General features: G+C 46.6%; 2 long non-coding RNA genes across 3 annotated transcripts in view; one reads left to right on the top strand and one right to left on the bottom strand.

Moving 5' to 3' along the window:
- The window catches only part of LOC143270059 (uncharacterized), a 61,769-nt gene extending 52,934 nt beyond the window's left edge, over nucleotides 1–8,835 (bottom strand). The window contains exons 1-2 of the long non-coding RNA XR_013046934.1: nucleotides 8,482–8,835; nucleotides 7,629–7,816 (exon numbers count right to left, since the gene is read on the bottom strand). This is a non-coding gene — a long non-coding RNA (uncharacterized LOC143270059). The remainder of the gene's footprint in view (nucleotides 1–7,628; nucleotides 7,817–8,481) is intronic.
- On the top strand, nucleotides 6,995–16,540 carry LOC121825060 (uncharacterized). 2 transcript variants are annotated; one of them, XR_013046933.1, is made up of 7 exons: nucleotides 6,995–7,288; nucleotides 7,545–7,769; nucleotides 8,832–9,010; nucleotides 10,580–10,969; nucleotides 11,441–11,535; nucleotides 13,760–14,258; nucleotides 14,976–16,540. It is a non-coding gene; the product is annotated as an uncharacterized LOC121825060 (long non-coding RNA). The 2 variants fall into 2 exon arrangements; XR_006067132.2 differs by lacking the exons at nucleotides 13,760–14,258; nucleotides 14,976–16,540 and having other exon boundaries at nucleotides 6,998–7,288; nucleotides 11,441–12,848.
- The last annotated feature ends 1,631 nt before the right edge of the window (nucleotides 16,541–18,171 follow it).

The following is an 18,171-nucleotide window of genomic DNA, read 5'->3' as shown; positions in this document are numbered from 1 at the left end:
AAATGAGAATTAAAAAGAATGAATCTAAGTGGTGGCTGCTTTGTGTGTCTGGATGAGAATGGGCCCTAGCTCAGACAAGAAATTTTCCTTCTTATGTCTTGACTTCAGGAGAATAAAAACTAAACCACAGATCTAAAGATGAGTACATATTCACCATGGGAGAGAGGGGACGAAATGAGTTATACTTTAAAGAGATCCTGGGTCACAAGGAACGAGTGCTTATAACTCTGGAAGCATTTGTTTCCTGTAAGTCGCCATGGATGAGAAGAAATGGTGAGGAGAAGGTTACACACACACACACACACACACACAAAATCGTATAAGCTGAAATGTGTTCATCTGGGTTATGTGGAATGGGTTGGATCATTAGCACTGAAAGCTCTCCAAGAAAAAGTCAAAAGTTAACCACCAGTTTTGGGAAATTCAGATAAGTAACCACAGGCTAGTAGGGCCAGCCCAATGCTAAAGCTAACAGACTCACCAGTATATAGTGTGAGAGATGTCCAAAGAGGATAAACCCCTGAGTCATGCCCCAGAGAACTTCCATGAGTCCCCATGAGCCCCCAAGGCAGGTCCATAGACAAGAGAACAGGCCAAGCCACTTCTTAGTACCTACGATAAGTTAGACACACATTTACTAATAGCCCTAAGGGAATAGAGTCGAGGAAAGAGGTATGCAGCTGTTGGCTATCATCCAAACAAACCAAATAAAGACTTGAACTGAGGCCAGAGAAGCAGGGTGTGGATCACCTTGGGAAACTGGGTGGGGATCATTAGCTCTACACTCAAGCAAGGGACAAAAGGGTGTTGGTATATCTATACCAGTGGGTGTGAGCATTCCACAGCCTGGATGTTTGTGGAAGAAGCGCCAATAAATATGGAATGCAAGTTCCTCCTGCTATCCTAAAACCCTTTTACCAGCTGAGTGTTTGGTTAGTTTAAAGCCGCCATGTAAAGAAGTTCTTAGTAACATGGAAGCTAAGAGTGCAGCTAGACACTGGAGTAAACAGCCAAGGTAGGAACACATACTCAAGGAGACAGAGAAGGTCATCTGAATGTCACTTTGGGCTTGAAGCTGTAGCTACGCCCTTAAAGTCATCACTGACATCATCTGCTTGATTCTAAGGCTGTCAGTGACTCTGCAGCATCCTTTCTAGTCTTTGTTTTCGTCCTGGTCAGTTGGTACCAACTTCCAATTCCATGTTCAATAACCTTAGGTTGGGGCCATCAGACGCCCCAGCAGGTAAGGTCACTAGCCTAATGATCTGAGCCACACGGTGGGAGGAGAGAATCGATCTCTACAAGTTAGACTTTGTCCTCCACATGCACAACAGTGTGGTGTGTGTGTGTGTGTGTGTGTGTGTGTGTGTGTGTGTGTGTGTGTGTGTGTTTAGAAAATAGAAACTCAGGCTGGTAGCTTCCATCAGAGCATGGTGAGAGAAATCACACAATGGAATTTAACAAACACTGCAGACCAAGGCTTTTTTTTTTTTTTCTGGAAAGGCTGTTATTAAACATCTGCCGTTACACCATGCCTTGGAGAGAAGTTTTGCCTGACAGAGAGAGGAGGAGGGGGGAGCTGAGGAGGAGGGTTGGGGAATGAGATGGAGAACTCTAGAGTGAACAGAGAGAGGTGGGTGCCAGTTTTGGCCTTGGCTCCTTCGTACAAGCCTCCCTTCCCAAGTCAAGCTTTGGAGCTAGGATTTAAAGGTCGCTGGGTGAGTGCTTGCACGTGTTTCTGTGATGTAGGGGTAACTCACTCTGCGCTGCTTTGCAGGGCTGTCTTCCTACTTACTGTGTTGGAGGTTTATGATCTAGAGCATCATAGCCCAAATGCATCCTTCGTATACTCTGCATCCTGGACTACTATACCCTGTACCCAACGTGTCTCTTACAGATGTGAAGTGTTTTCTCAATCTCACTCTCTATCACTTCAACCTCACCATATGACAGTGTGTCCCTTTCATCTGAAACGCGTTCCCTGTTGACCTTCAAGTTTAACAGCTTGCATCTCTTGAAAGCGTTCCCGGGGCAGATCTATTACTCCCCCTGGCCAAGAGGTATTTAGCTTCAAGGTTTTTATTCAGTTTTGCCTCCCACAACCATCTCTCCCTCCGACCTTTCGAAGTTGAAGTCCCACCAATATCTCCGGAAGAGGCAGTCTCTTACTGGAGATTGGGTCAGGAGCAGACTCTGAACCAAGCAATCAAATCTGTATGGCAGGTGGGATTTGAAGCCCTCTCAAGAACTGGAAGTCGAAGGAAGGTTGTCCTCACCTGAGTCAAAGCCTAGCCTGAGAGAGAGGTTTGCAGACAGCCATGTATTTGAAGATCCCAGAAAACAGGAATGTAGTATGTGAGTAGAGGAAGAAGAGAAGAGAAGCCAGTACAGGATATGTTATTAAATGGGCACAGTTCTTTGGCCACCTAGCCTCGCTGAATCATTGAGCCCTGGGTTTAATGAGAGATCCTGTATGGTGGAGGGTAACCGAGAAAGACCATGGACATCCATTTCTGGCCTCCACATGCAGGTCCATGTGCACACATATCCACACAAGTACATACACATGCCACACACATACATACTATATATGCAGGTATATACACATATATTTCATGTACTTTAACCCATTTTGGTTGTTATTCTGATTAGTGATCAGATTATTTGATCTTTGGCCAATGGAATGATATTCACATTGGTTCCTGAAGTTTTCTGGTGCAACCTCAATAGTCTTTGCTTCATCTTTCTTTTCTGGTATGATAAGATAGTCTACAAGTTTCTGGAGAGATGGAAATGCCCTCATCTGTGTTGTATAATAGTGTGACCACCAATCACGTGGCTATTCAATTCTGGACATGAGGCTAATGCAGCTGGGCAGCCGAATTTTAACTGGAATTAAATTTGGATTAACTTTACTTTAAATAGACACTTGTGGCTAGTTGCTACCCATATAGAAGTGCCTAGTTCTTCTTGCAAAACCAATGAAAACGTTTAGATAGAGAGAAACCCAATTTGCCTACTGTGGAATTCAATCCTTATTAGAACATTGCAAGGATTGACTTCCTCTCATCTCAGAGACTTCTGTAAAATCCTGATTTACAAGCCCCCCCACACACACACCCCTGTTGTGTCTCTCAAGGTCCTCAGAAGTCTGCTTTTAAGTTGTTTTAGTGTTGTTAAAATACTAATGAGCGGCTACATTTGGGAAACACACCCCTGTCCGAGATTGCTGGAATGCAAAGTTTGTGTTGAAGCTATGGTTCATTGAAAGGCATCCCAGTGAGCCAAGAGTGCATCTTTGGCTCCACATGGCCAGTTTTAGGACTTGGAGGAGGAAAGTCCCCTGTTGGTTATGTGATCAAGAGTGGCAGGTGCTTGTAGAGATTTTCCTCTGTCCAGCTTCCATGTAGGCCTCTGGTTCTCCTTTCTCCATACTTAAGAAGAGCCCAAGGGCACTGGGAGATGGTTCAGTCGATAAAGTGCTGGCCCCACAAGCATGAGAACCAGAGTCCAACCCTCAGAACACATGTGAAAAGTGGGGCATGGTGGCACCTGCTTGTGACCCTGTGTGTGGGTTGGAGTAAGGAGGTGGAGACAGGTGGGTTCCTCCTGCCTCAACCTCCCCTGTGCTGAGTTAAAGGCATGTGCCACCACGCCCAGCTTCAGAGAGAGAATGTTTAATGAGTATGTTTGTTATGAGGAAAATAACATAATAGTTTTGGAATTCTGAGGAGAAAATTTTTGAGCCCTTTAATGTATGTTTCCATCTCAGTCCAAACACAAATAAATCTTCACAAGGTGCTTCTCATTTGTCTCTCTGGGTGGGGACAGGGCTTTGTATCTTGGGATGTTAGGTGTTGCTGTACCAGATACTAAAGTAAGAAGTGCTTTCCAGTCCTGGCTGCTGCACATGGGTGTCTCTCATTTCTTTGTGGATGCTGCTGCCACTGAGAAATATCTGAAGCAAACTGACTTTATTTAAAAAAAAAAAAAAAGAAAAAGAAAAGAAAAAGAAAGAAAGAAAGAAAGAAAGAAAGAGAAAGAAAGAAAGAAAGAAAGAAAGAAAGAAAGAAAGAAAGAAAGAAAGAAAGAAAGAAAAGAAAAGAAAGGGGGAAAAAGGAAAAGGAGGAGGCTGGAGGAAATGTGCTGTGGTAGAGACCTTGCTGCAGTGAAAAACTGTACAGGTCCTGCAAAAATAAATTGATTGATTGATTGATTGATTGATTGATTGATAAGACTTGGGTTGGGGAGATGCCTCAGCAGGTAAGAAAACTTTGTGAACAAGCCTGAGTACTTGAGTTCAATTCCCCAGCATCCCCATTAGAAGTTGGGCATGGTGCATCCCTCGGGAGTGCAGGCCCTGCACCTTACCTGGGCAGCACAATAGAGCCAACCCGGTTGGCAGAGGTGTGGGTGAGCCAGGCCCAAAGTTGTGAGCATGGGAGAGCTGTCCCCATGACTCACCGGTCATGTGGCAGCATGGGTGGGAGAGAGATGTCTGCCCCACCCCCGCCCATCCACACCTGAGGCAGGTGGAAGAGCTGGCCCTGAGGTCATGAGGGCGGAAGAACTAGCCCTGCCCCCCATCTGCTACAGAGTGGTCCCTACACCACATCTTGGGCAACAGAGGAGAGCTGGCCCTGAAGGTGTCGGTGTGGAAGATCCAACCCTTAGCACGTGAAAGCAGGAGACCTGGCCCGGCCCCTTGCTCAACACTGCACAGGGTGAACTCCCCAGGGCAATGCAGGACAGCTCACCCTGGTGGTGAGGACAAGGGAGAGCTGGCAGATGGCCCAACCCCGAAACTACCCAGGCCCAGAGCCAGGGTAATCTGCTTGCCCACCCCAGTACCCACCCCATCTGTGATCTGCTGGAGCCTATGAAGGGACCAGTCCTGCAGATCCTAAGCTGTGGGATCTCCACAACACAGGGCAACAACAGGACACCCAAGAGGAGTCCCAGTGAGGGCCCAGCATCCACAGTGTAGCAGAAACCAGAGGCCTCGAACCAGACCAATGACGCTTCACAAGTAAAGATATATGGAAAAAAGGTTTACTCCGTGACTCACTGTGTCACACTACAGCTTCCGTCACGACAAGGGTTTCCCCCTTTTTTCCTTTCTTCTCTTAAATTTGATTTGGGGGAAGGGGCTGCAAGGGCAGAAGGAGATTGTGTAGGGATGGAAAATGAATGGGAGTCAGATGCATGATGCGAAAAACACAAAGAATAAGAAAAAAAAAAAAGTTGGGCAAGGCCCACGTGCTTGTGACCTCAGTAATGCAGTAGGGGAGGGTGGTAGGGGAGGATGGTTGGGGCTTGCTGGCTACCAACCCAGCTTCAGACTCAATAAGAGACCCTATCCCAAGGGAATAAGACAGAAAGTGACTTTAAAACATGGTGCATAATGTTCCTCTGGTCTCTGTGTGCACACACAAGCACGTCCACGTGGCTTGTGGCTTACCAGTAACTTACATCTTGCTGCTCAACATGGTGGCTGGCAGCGTCTCCTGACTCAGACTTCTTCCACCCAGCATTCTCCTCTCTCCTTGTCCCGCCTACACTATCCTTCCTGCCTGGCTACTGGCCAATCAGCGTGTTATTTATCAGTCAATCATAGCAACATATATTCACAGCATACAGGACATCCCACAGCATTAAGCTCACAGTCCTGAGGTTAGGGGAAAGGGTACCTGGTTAGGGCTCTGTCAAGGGCATAAAGAGGACAACTCGGCAGCACAAGGTGTAGCTGGAGAGTTTCTCTCCGGGTCCCACCAAGCCCCGGCAGTCCAATAGCCCACTTATAAAATAAAATAAACACACAGATGCTTATATTATTTAAACTGTTTGGCTTAATGGCTCAGGCTTCTAGCTATCTAGTTCTTACATCTTAAATTAATCCATTTGTATTCATCTATACCTTGCCACATGGCTCATGGCTTACCAGCATCTTCACATGTTGCTTGTTATGGCAGTATCTCCCTCCACCTTCCTGTTCTCTCAATTCTCCTCTCTGTTAGTCCCGCCTATACTTCCTGCCTGGCCACTGGCCAATCAGTGCTTTATTTATTGACCAATCAGAGCAACACATTTGACATACAGACCATCCCACAGCAACAAGGCTTTTTACCAGAGGAAGAAATAAGACCACTTTTCTAAACTGGAGGTCAGGAAGGATTCTAGGGGTCTGGCTTGTTCCTGTAACAAGTCTCTCAGCAGACAGCTCAAGGGCAATCGTCCCACCCCACCTAAGGACTTCCCAGTCCAGCCTTGTCTTTTGAAGGCCCCACCACCTTCCAATTGGACCAAGCTTCCATCCCACACTCAAACTACGGAACTGAGAAAGTTGCTTTGTTTTATTAATTTTTTTGTGTAATATTTTCAGCCTTACCTGTCCAAGATTTAGATTTAATTAACCTGAATTGGGGTCTTCGCTTAGGGTTTTGTGTGTGCGTGCGCGTGCGCGTGCGCGTGTGTCTGTGTGTGTGTCTGTGTGTGTGTGTGTGTGTGTGTGTGTGTGTTGGGGGGGGTATTTGTTTGTTTGAGACACTGCCTTCCTATCCAGCCCAGGTCGATCTTGACTTCTCATTCCTCCTGCCTCAGTTTCTTGAGTGCTAAGATGACAGACAGGCACTGTCAATCCTGGCTTTGATTAAGGTGTTACATGAAAGTTCCACATAGGATTCCACGCCTGGTACTATAGAACTGATCAAAAGCACATTTGGGCTCAAGGAAGTCGTAGGCACCGGGGGAAGGACCTACTACAGTCCTCCTGCTGAGTGGACATGTTGTCAAACTGCTTTCTAAACATTTATGTTTACGTCCATAGAGTGATGCTCTTCTCAGCCTTGGTCACAAAAGCCTCCTATCGACAGTGGATGCGACTTACCAGAGAGACTCATAACTGGTCAGTGTGTGGCGAATCCGTGACTGCTGAATGCTCGGTACCACATGGGGCACCTTTATCAATCCCTCCTGCCCGAGACTCCGGGGGAACATGGCGGAAGAGCGGGTGGGAAGAAAGACGAGCCAGAGGATGGAGTAGAGTGCTGGGGAGGCTGTCCTCTAGCCATTGCACTCATGACCTCACTGTGACCCACACAGGATTGAGCCATCAAGCCCAGGCAATATGCCAGCAGGCGACACCGACTGGACTCAGTGGGTGGGTTCAGAAAAGAGAGAAAGGGCCTGATGGTGGGTAGGGGATGTCTCAAGGGGCGGAGTGAGGGTCGTCGGAACTCAGAGGAGCGGGAAGTCGGCGGTGGATATGATCAAGATACCTCCGATGCGGGTATGAAATTGTCCATAAAAAAATAAAAGATTTTTTAATCAAGTTCCCCAGTGGATTCTGCGTAGACAAGTTGAGAGCCCTTGATGTAGCCCAGGGGTTCTCAACCTTCCTAACGCTGCGACCCTTTAACACAGTTCTTCATGCTGTGGTGACCCCCGCCCCAACCGTAACATTATTTTCGTTGCTACTTGGTAACTGTAATGCTGCTACTGTTATGGATCGTAATGTAAATATCTGTGTTTTCTGGAGGTCTTAGGTGATCCCTGTGAAGGGGTCGTTCAACACCCCAAGGGGTCGCTACCCACAGGTTGAGAACTGTTGATGTGGCCCAACTTCATACCTGCGCACGTGTACTTCAAGCCCGCTGCTCTTTCCACCGCCAAACGCTTCCCAGAGCACCACCCCACCTCCGGCAGCACTGAAGGCCTTTGGGGTTTCATACGCGGTGCTAGGACTTGAGCCCAGAACCTCGTGCATGCAGGTGAGGGAGTTACCAACTCGGCCATGTCCCCAGTCAACGAAGGTCTTCTAGAAGAAAGAAAACATTCAGAACTCTCCTTGGATGTGGGAATAGCCCTGGGGGGAGGGTTCCCTGTGTTCAGAGGACAAGGACTTCACCCTTAGGAGGGATAGAATAAAACTTCCCGAAAGGTTCAGGATCTACCACTCCATAAATGCAGGGTGTGGCACAAGTCTTTAATTGCCCCTACGCCTTCCTCCTAGTTGGTCTTTATTGTCCAAATGTTCAGGACGGAGTCCTCTCGGCCATCCTGCCCTGAAGCTTAATATTCAACAGTTTGACCAACGTTGTTGAGAACTCTCCTACGAGCGGGTTCCAAAACCGAGGACTTGGCCAACTCCCCCTTTTCTCTTGTGTTATTGAAATTGAAAATGCTTCTGTGTCGTCTCTCCCGTCGGGAGCTTCCTCCGGAGCTGGAGATTAATCAGCATGCAAATATTAAACACTTTGAAAGTTCTAGAGAGGAAGGGAATTTGTTTAAGTAATCCTCTTACTGTAGTTTAAATAAGTGATACCAAGCAGCTGTTGGTGACTTGACCTGCATTCAAGTTCTGCTGTGCGGTTTGTAAGATAGCAAATTCTATTTCATTTCTCCTTGGGATTTCTATGTGGTCTTGCCAGAACCTCTGGTTTCCCATAAATCTCCGGATACAGTGTATCAACCATCACTCACTTTTGTTTGCGCCCCTTCCAAGACCTGCAGGCTGTTCTGGGAAACGGCAGATTCCAGCATTTCCCCCTCTCTCGGAATGTTTGTTTGACTGAGATGTTATTTGGATTTTTTAAATAGACTGGATGCCTGGGGTGATCTGAAAGGAAACGCTGAAGCGTCTGATGTTGCCCAATAAATAGGGCAAGTCATGCTTGCTCAGGCACAACCCTGGGGACAAAGTCCTCCCTCTTGGCTTGAAGGTCAAAATGCCTTGGCTTCGTTTGTCGTATTCTGCCCTTCTGGGTCCTCTCATGCTTTGAAACAACAGACTGCTGGTTAATAATTCCTTATATAAAGTTTTCCTTTTTCAGATCGGCTCGTGGCTTCTCTCTCCTGCTGTGATCCACGCTGCTACAGGACATTTGCTAGGTACTGAATTCCCTAAGAGCAGAAATGCAGGAACAGGACCTGAGCCAAGGCAAGGCAACCAGGCACCTAACTTGGGAAGCTGGGTATCAAGTAGAAGATGATATTATACGCCAGATGATGAGTGAGTCCTCACATGCCATAGTCTAGGCCCTGCTCTTCCTCCATCCTCATCCCTTCTTTTTTTTTCTTTCTTTCCTTTCTTCTTTCTTCAGAGAGCAATCTAGAATATCCATGAAACCCTAGTAGTTGCTCAATTAAGATTTAGTCAAAGTCTGAATTAGCTTTTGTTTCTCAGAATCAGTTCCTTAGCATAGCTTAATAAAATATCTGAGAATGGCTGAGAGCGTAGCTCAGTGGTGGGGTATTTGCCTAACATGTATAAGGCCCTGGGTTCTACCCCCAGATGCCCTCCACATCTCAGAAAATAAAGAAAAGGAGTTGTGGGGAGCATAGTCAGTGGTGTATGCTTAACATGTGCAAGGCCTTGGGTTGGGACCCCCAGCACTGAGGAGGGAGGGAGGGAGGAAGGAGAGGGAAAAGGAAGGAAGGCAGACATGTTTGCATGTAGCCGCACTATAGCACAATGTTCAGATGCCAGGCTTTGATGGTCCATTTCAGAGGCAGTCCTCCTAAGACTCTGTCAAGCTCTTTCCTATGGCTCCAGATTGTTAGCTGTAAAACAGACATAATAACAATAGCTACTTAATGGGGTTGCAGGAAGCATTAAGTAAGATTATGCACATAAAGGCCTTAACTCAAAATCCTCTAATGTTAGCTTAGAGTAGTGATTGGGGGACAAAAGTCACTCTCCTTTGCAGTAGGCCTGAATTCTTCCTAGTCCAAGGCACAGAGGATGAAATGAAAACCCACATCCATCATGTTAATAATTAGCCTAAAGTCACACAAGTTGAACACTGCCTTTCTGTCCCAAGAGCTGACCAGCAGCCAAAGTAAATACTGTGTAGGAAGGAATGTACCAGACACCAATGCTGTCTGTTGGAGAGGAGCTGCAATAAGTATTCAATCTGAGGTTTTTAACATTTCAAAAAGTGAAAAAGATACTTTAATTCCGTGTGAGGGGGACGTTTGGTGACCCTTCCATGTTCCAGAAACTGTGCTAGGTAGTAAAAATGCAGACGGAAGATGGCCTTTCTCCATCCTATCATTGTGGCAAAGTGGAACGGGAAAGCACCTGGATGGTGCCTTGCTGGATGAGTGTTCACCGTGAGCTTGTCTTAGTCATCCATGCTGCTATAGTAACGTGCCATAAACGGGAAGCTTAGAAACAACAGAATTTGGTTCACACAATTACGGCAGCCTTAAATCCACGATCAGCGTGCAAGCATGGTCAGGTTCTGGGCACAGCCCTCCTCCAGTTACACACTGCCACTCCATGCCATCCTCTCTTAGGACGGAAGGGATGAGCTCTCCGGAGTATTTTATAAGGTGATAGATCCCGATGTCCTGGGGGACATTACCTAATCATTACCCCATCTCTTACTATCAGTTGGAGGTTGGGGCAGCAACACCGTATGGGAGATACACAATAATCAGCGATTCTACTGATATTGACGAATGGTCGTTGCCACATTTGGAATGTTCGGTGTATAACTGGGCAGTACATACTCCAGTTTATTTCTGATCCTTCCCCAAATGCTGGGAGATAAGAATCCTTATCATAATTTTTCAGGTAAAGAAACTGGAGCGCTGAGAGATGAAGCGACTTCCAACCATGGTAGTGAATCAACATCGCCTTCCCCGGCTCTACCCTGGCTCTGCTAACTGTTGACTTTGTCCATTTCTTGGAATCCGTTTCCTACTTGTACACACAATAGCACAGGGCCCAAAGAACATTCCTAAGCTGAGCAAACTTGACCTGGATTCCCTCAGAAAACATTAGCTACCCTATATAACATTTCAGCAGAAAGCTAGATATGCTACCAAAACCCAGTCGACATCCTAAAGTATATCTCTAAATGACTCTAACATTGGTATTTCGGCAACAAGGAAAAACACACGAAACTGTCCTTGGACTTCATACCAACGGGTGAAACTACCAAACTTCACACAGAGCAAGCAGGTATCAAATACTGGTTCCTTTCTCCTTTTTTCTGGTACAATGACCTCACATACCAGAGAGGTAATTCCCAGCCAGTAGATGTACTTCCCATCATCCCCTTTGGTCCTGCATCGGTATTAGCGATAAAGTCAGTAAGAGTAACCAAGAGGTGGGGGCTGGAGAGATGGTTCAGGGGTTAAGAGTGTGTGATGCTCTTACAGGGGGTCCAGGACACAGGCTTAAGACAATAAAAAGTCTTTATTAGTTGGCTGGCGACTACCCTGGGTGTTTGGGATCCCAGTGTACCCCCGAGCCTTCCTCTGGGTGAGCTTTTAAGCACAAAAGCCATGTCCTGGGTTGACATACTTCAGTTAACAAGAACAGTTAGCCAGAAGCGGAACTACAGAAGCCAAAAAGCAAGGTTAGGACATTTAGAGACTTGCCCAGAACTGTGGACTTTGATGGATTAGGTCTTTGTTTTCTGTTTGGCAGGTGGTGCCAATCTACGTGCTGAGTTTGACAGCCTGAGTGGGACCTCCTACATGGCATCAGTTGTGCTAAGGTCTTGGGACCTGTGACAAGATAAAGTTAAGGATCTAGAGATGGGGGAGATTGTCTGGGGTTATCTGAGTGGACCCTCAAGGCAAACAAAGCGTCCTTGTAAGAAAGGAGCTGGAGGAAAGGGGCGGAAATGATGGTGGGTAAAGCACCTGTCACACAGGTCTGACAGCTTGAGTTTGATCCCCCCCCCCGCCCCCCAAACCCACAGAAAGGTGGCAGGAGAGAACTGACTTCGCAAGTTTATCCTCTGGCCTGTGCATGCATGCCCCGCCCCCCTCCCCTGAGCACATGTGCACTCGCACACGCGAACACACACACACACACACACACACACACACACACACACACACACACTAATAAAATCAGAAAGGGCCAGTGCCAGATGTGGTGACACAGGCCCTGTACTTCCTGATTTAACCCCAAGAAGAGTCCTAGTGTGAGTCCTGCTGCCTGGGCAACTAAGAAAGATTCTGTAAAGAAGTAAGTGAATGAATGAATGAATGAATGAATGAATGAATGAATGAATGAATGAATGTAAGAGGCTCGCGGTGGAATGCTTGCCTAGCATGTATGAGACCTTACACCCCTCCCTAGAACTGCAGAGAAATGGGGGTAAAGGAAGATTTCGTAGCGTGTCCCCAATGACAGTTGCATTTGTGTCCAGTGACAGATTTCCGGTCTGCAGAGCTAACGATGAGAGAATCCATGTAGATGGTTTTCAGTCACCCAGTTGGTGGGGGTTGGTGGTAACAGCCAGAGACTTACGCTGGGGTTGGACTAATGGCCTTGTAGTCAGAGTGGGTGTGCTGTTCTAGTGAATGATTATTAATTGAATCAGCAGTTTCAGGGGCACAGAAAGTAATGACGAGCCAGTTATATGTGGAGGACCCCAATTTTTAGCAGCTGCCAATTTCTGTACAAAAAAAAAAAAAAATCCATCATGGCCTGATTTAGATTTGCTTTTCAATTTGTGAAAAGTCTCCTTCACACAATATATTGTATCATGTTTTCTCCTCCTCAAATTCCTCTCAGATCCTCCCCACCTCCCTACACACCCAACTTTACACTCTTGTTCTCTCCCTCCCGCCCACCCCTCCTGTTTGTTTTTGTTTGTCTGTCGTCAGTCTGTTTGTAGCCCTGGCTGTACTGGAACTCATTATGTAGACCAGGCTAGCCTCAAATTCACAAAGACCCACCAGCCTCTGCCACCCAAGTCCTAAGACTGAAGGCATGTGCCACCATGCCAGGCTCAGCTTCTCTGTAAGAAGAAAAGAAAAGAAAAACAAGAAACAAAAACTCCAACAAAAATGAAAATCAAAACAAACAGGCAAAAGACCAATTAGACAAATATATATATATATATATATATATATATATATATATATATATATATATATATATATATATCTCAAAACAAAACAAAAAGTTCACAAAATTCCATTGAGATTATTTTGTGTTGGCTAACTACTCCTGGGCACGGGGCCTCTCCTGGAGTGTGGTTGATACCCCCAGTGACACTTCATCGAAGAAAACTGGTTTCCCACAGCCCGATTCTGAAGGCCAGCATCTAGCCCCCCGAAATCCTTTTTACTTAACAGTTGTGAGTAGGAACCAGCCCCTGCCCGTCCCTACAGGGAGGCTTTAAATCATGAGTCACGTGGCTCTCAAACTGTGTTGAACATAATTTAATTTCTCCTTGATAATTCTGAAGGGTACTTCATGGTATTGTAGTTCCTGAGAGTCAACATGGGGGCCGTTAATTACCACGGTACCGCTGTGGCTGTGCAGACGCGCTAATCAACAGCGTGGTAGGAGACAGTCTGCAGCCCTGAAGGATAAGGAGAAGAGGCAGATGCAGAAGGTCCTATCAACTGTCACCACTGTGCTTTTCTTCCTTAGGGAACCCTGGCAGGGATGCAGTAGAAACCATCCTCCCTTAAGTAAACCTATTACGGTATAAATGGTAGCACAGTGCCAGAAATCTCCATCATTTTCCTCCAGTAGAACGAACGAAAGCTTATGATTTCCACCTTAAGGAAAATCGAAGGGAGGCCTTAGCTCAAGCAGAAACAAATGGAGTGTCTAAAGGCCTGTCTCTCATCAGCCCTGTGCTACAGACGTCTGAGTAGCATTCCAGCTGTATTTATCTGGGGCTTGGGAATTTTTCCTGGTTCCTGTGAAGAAAGTTCACTAAACCATATGACATCTCTCTGGCAGGAGACGCCGTTTCACACGAAAACTTTCTTGCAGGAAACTTCACATATTGCTTCCCCTGGTGGAATCAATACTGCCTCCAGGGAAAGCCGGGATCTCCAACAGCAGTTCTGGTGAATGGAAGGGAGGGCCAGGTGCCAAACCCAGCAGCCTTTGCTTCTCTAGGAACTGGCTTTACCATCGCTGTTTATGGGTGATGTCATGACAGATAAAAAAAATAAAAATTTTGAGTTTTTTTTTTATGGTTCTATTTTTGAAAGCATTAGAAACATCTTATAACATTTCTTAAAACGGTAAGTAAATAAAGAGGCAGGGGATGTAACATAGATGGTGAGTGCTTGCCTAACGCTCATAAAGTCACGGGTTCTATCCCCGACACCACAAGCGGTGGACACCTATGACCTCAGCACTCAGGAGGTGGAGGCAGGAGGATCAGAAGTTCAAGATTATCCTCGGCTATGTATCGCCTTCCAGATCAGCCTGGGCTATTTGAAACTGTCTCAAAGAAAGCAAGCAAAATATAACAACAAAGAAGGTACATGTGGGTGTCCCCCTGGAACTCAGTCACAGCACCCCCTAAAGATAAAATATTAGAATCTTTGCTATTTACGTGAAATATGGAGGTGGGATTGGCCATTGGCAGAGACTGATAATTATGTGATTTATTCCAGAGATGGATGGTTATAAAAAAAAAATCAGTGTTTTTAATTTTAAAAAATGCCACATACCATAATATGTATGAAATATATGCGATATATATCACATTTATGATTTTAATGTGTGATTTATGTTACATTTTTATATATAAATTATATTATATATAAATTATATATATATAAATACACACACACATGTATGAGAAAGGCAGTTACCAGCCATCCCTGCTAGCAGAGAAAAGCAAAAATCACTTCAACACTAAAGAATGAGGTTACCAACCATGCTCTAATGCAGAGGTGATAGGTCCCCTTTATGCTACCACACATAAAAGGGTCAGGATTCGAACCACAGGCTGTCTGATGCTGGCCCTCAGAGTGTATGCCACACACACACACACACACACACACACACACACACACACACACACAAGATTTTCAGAGCACGTATGTCGGTAATCACAGTGGTGAGATGGGATGCAAAGGTTTGGCAGGTAGCGACTGCAGGCAGCATGCTCATTTGGCGTGGGAAGGAGAACATCAAAGCCGGGCATCGCAGGGACCACACCGAACTGACGATGCTTCCATTCTTTCTTCAGAAGCACTGACAGGAAACAGGAAACAGTAAGCCGATCCAGGCGTCTGTCGAATAGAAACGGACAACCGCCACAGCATCAAATAGATCGTTCTTAATATTGTTACAGTGCCAACCACGGCTTTTATCTGCAAAAATCTGTGCACCTTGTAGAGAACGTGAGAGAAACAGCTGCGGCGGGTACCTTTTCACAAGCCCAAAGTGACCTCCTCCCCTTTACTGCAAGCCGAGGAGAACTCAAATGTCTGCCAGTCCAGCTTTAACTGGCACATTCTCACCAGCAAGTGTGTTGAGGAGCCCCCCAAAAGACTGTAGCAACCAAATAGGGAAGGTAACAGGAAGAAGAAAGCCTAGCTGGGGACGAGCAGCCTGCGGGCAGTGAGTACCACTTACTGGTGTTTACATCAAACCCTTGATTTCATTTGCTGTCTCAGCAGCTCCACGCCATAGTCTTGCTTGGCTAAAGCATGAAGAAATGAGAGACAGGCAGAAGACAGAAAGCGGTGTCTACAAATCAGGAGAGAGAAGAGTATAGGTTGTCCAGTTACAGATTATGTAATAACGTCAATCGATTCCACTGGTTCCCATGAGCCCAGATTTCATTTCATTTCTTTCTCGTCTTTTTTGAGACAGGGTCTTGCTATGTAGCCCAGGCGGGCCGAGAATGGGAAATCCTCTGCCTGCCTCCATCTCCCTAGTGCCGGAATCCCAGGTGTGCATTCCCAGAACACCCCACACCCCCACCCCGTTCAGCATTTCTTAACTGGAAAAATGACGTACACCTAACTCACATTTTAGAAAAAGATGCGCCGCCACAGATCAGTAGAGCTAGTTATCACCCCACAGCCAAGAGGTACCCTGGCCCGGCTCTCTGGGAGGCTGGATGAGTGAGTGCGCACCAGCTTTGGAAGGTGGTTTCTGCGAGAGGGTATGCACATCTGGGGAGGCAGGAAGGGGTGGGAGGTGTTCGAGGCTCTCCGGCTCTCCCCTCACACGTCTGGTGCCTTCTCTTTCATCAGCTCTGGAGGAGTTTCCTGGCAGCGTGGCCGCCTGTGCCAAGATGATTTGCATCATTCACATTCCGTGGAGCTGGCCCTCAGCCAGCCTGGTGCTAGATTTTCCTCTACTTCACCCCCTCAAGACTGTCTCAACCAATGGGATGAGGGGCCTTGCAGCTACACCATAGGCTCTCCCGCCACGGTTTATCTTGTACCAAGAGGCGGAACAGGCCAGGGTGAAGGACCACAGGTTTGGAAGTCGAAAGACCTGTTTCCCAGGCCAGCTTATGCCTTGCGTCCTCTCCCAAACCTGATCTCCTTAAATTGTAAAAGTTGACCTTGTTCCTACATCTCTCATAGGGTCCTTAGGAGGAAAAATGGCCACACACCTTGAGTACCATTGTAGCTAGAGTTTTCCTGCCTGGCCCACAGTCAGGACAAATCTTTCTCACCCGCTATTCCCACAGCCGCTCAGACCCAACCAAGTAAACACAGAGACTTATATTGCTTACAAACTGTATGGCCGTGGCAGGCTTCTTGCTAACTGTTCTCATAGCTTAAATTAATTTATTCCCACAAATCTATACCCTGCCACGCGGCTTGTGGCTTACCAGCGTCTTCACATGCTGCTTGTCCTGGCGGTGGCTGGCAGTGACTCCTTCTGCCTTCCTGTTCTTTTATTTCTCCTCTCTGTTAGTCCCGCCTATACTTCCTGCCTAGCCACTGGCCAATCAGTGTTTTATTATTGACCAATCAGAGCAACTTGACATACAGACCATCCCCCAGCACAGCCAAGTGCAGACCATCTCAGACACCTGCACTCAGGCCCGTGGTCCTGATCACCCTCTATGCGGACCTGCTGGGCAAAGCCACGAGGAACCCAAGAACGGGCTCCCACAAGACATACAGAATATCCCACAGCATATCATCTCCACGTTGAGTGTAGTGGGTAGCTGTTCCACCTTGCCCTGGAAGTAGTACCCCCACTGAAGCTTCCAGTAACTGTCATGCCTACGAGGCAGGGTGAGAGAGGACCCTTAAGACCCGAGATCCGGATGTGTTGACTCTCTTAGTTCCTAGATCCTGGACGCTGGAGGTAAACCAAGCAGAGTTCTCCAGAGAACACCGCCAGACTGCGCTACACCTTTCCTGGACCCTGTAAACTATCCCTTCACTTGTAAGTTACCCCACAAAATAAACCTCCCTTTTAACTACGTGGAGTTGCCTTAATACTTCCACCAATAGTTGCGGGCTAGTTCAAGAATAATTTGTTTCTGTCTTCGACTCATGAGGTATTATTAACCTCTGATTAAAAATGTAGTGACTGAAATAGCGTTTCCAGGATCCTTCGGGTATGGTACCGCCATGGCACTCAGGAACTTAGAGCAGGTCACAAGATGAAGCCTGTCAACAATCCATCCTGAATGGGGGAGCAGCTGATGAGGTTCCACAGCCCCGAGGGCCTGGTTCTCCTTGTTCCATCCCCAGCATGCTGAGCGGGTAAGTCTGTCAAAGGTGAGCGTAACCTTGTCAACTTTGGGCACTTGTGCGGAGGTCTCCTTCACACTTCTGGTGGTCATGGAACTCACCCAGGATGACGAACAAAAACAAAACAAAGAATGGCTCCAGACAGAGGGGCCCAGCTGTTGCTTAGACCATCATTAAGTAAGTATGAGAGAGAAACACCGGGAAATCAGAATTTACACCCTGTCGGTGCCTCCAGGATCAGCTGTTTGTAAAGGCAGAGGCAGCGGGGTTTGTGAAGGCAGGTACAGAGGCTGCCACAACTTTCCAGGTTTTCACGACAACAACGACAGCTTCCTCACAACGGCTGAGTGTCGATTCATTCTCAGACATGAACTTGAGAGTCTCAGAGCTGTTTTGCATTAGCGATTTCGCCACTAGTACATTGCCCGTGCTCTGGTAAATAACCTCTCGCCCTGTTCATGCAAGCAACCCTAACTAGCCATATGGATCTCTCTGTGTGTCTCTCTGTCTCTGTGTCTGTCTGTCCCACACTGTCTCTCTCATTGACACATACACAAAGACATGAAATTAGGATGGGGATTGGGAAAAGAAGAGTCTCAGTGGGAATGGAAAAGTGACAAGAGAGGATAATGGGGATGTGAGCACAATCAGAATATGTTATATGCCTGTATGAAAACATCAAAGAATAAATTTAAAATATGATAAAAATAAATA

This window comes from Peromyscus maniculatus, chromosome 22 (genome assembly GCF_049852395.1).
Source record: "Peromyscus maniculatus bairdii isolate BWxNUB_F1_BW_parent chromosome 22, HU_Pman_BW_mat_3.1, whole genome shotgun sequence".
NCBI classification, from domain to species: domain Eukaryota; kingdom Metazoa; phylum Chordata; class Mammalia; order Rodentia; family Cricetidae; genus Peromyscus; species Peromyscus maniculatus.
Note: the sequence above shows the minus strand (reverse complement) of the source record. Positions and strands in the feature narration are given on the sequence as shown.